The sequence below is a fragment of the Theropithecus gelada genome, chromosome 8 (assembly GCF_003255815.1).
Source record: "Theropithecus gelada isolate Dixy chromosome 8, Tgel_1.0, whole genome shotgun sequence".
NCBI classification, from domain to species: Eukaryota; Metazoa; Chordata; class Mammalia; order Primates; family Cercopithecidae; genus Theropithecus; species Theropithecus gelada.
In genome coordinates, this window is record NC_037676.1 from 145813220 (window position 1) to 145813768 (window position 549).

The window sequence follows — 549 nt, forward strand, 5'->3', positions numbered from 1 at the left end:
TAGTCCCAGCTACTCGGAGGCTGAGGCAGGAGAATGGCGTGAAGCCGGGAGGCGGAGCTTGCAGTGAGCAGAGTTCGCGACTGCACTCCAGGAAACTCGTCTCAAAAAAAAAAAAAGGCCGGGCGCCCGGTGGCTCAAGCCTGTAATCCCAGCACTTTGGGAGGCCGAGACGGGTGGATCACGAGGTCAGGAGATCGAGACCATCCTGGCTAACACGGTGAAACCCCGTCTCTACTAAGAAATACAAAAAACGGCCGGGCGCGGTGGCTCAAGCCTGTAATCCTAGCACTTTGGGAGGCCGAGACGGGCGGATCACGAGGTCAGGAGATCGAGACCATCCTGGCTAACACGGTGAAACCCCGTCTCTACTAAAAAAAGTACAAAAAACTAGCCGGGCGAGGTGGCGGCGCCTGTAGTCCCAGCTACTCGGGAGGCTGAGGCAGGAGAATGGCGTAAACCCGGGAGGCGGAGCTTGCAGTGAGCAGAGATCCGGCCACTGAACTCCAGCCTGGGTGACAGAGCGAGACTCCGTCTCAAAAAAAAAAAAAA

At 57.0% G+C, this 549-nt stretch overlaps 1 protein-coding gene across 8 annotated transcripts in view; it reads right to left on the bottom strand.

Annotated features, from left to right (window-relative positions):
* Positions 1-549, bottom strand: part of EEF1D (eukaryotic translation elongation factor 1 delta) — a 19596-nt gene that overhangs the window by 11630 nt on the left and 7417 nt on the right. The gene's annotated exons all lie outside the window — the stretch shown is intronic.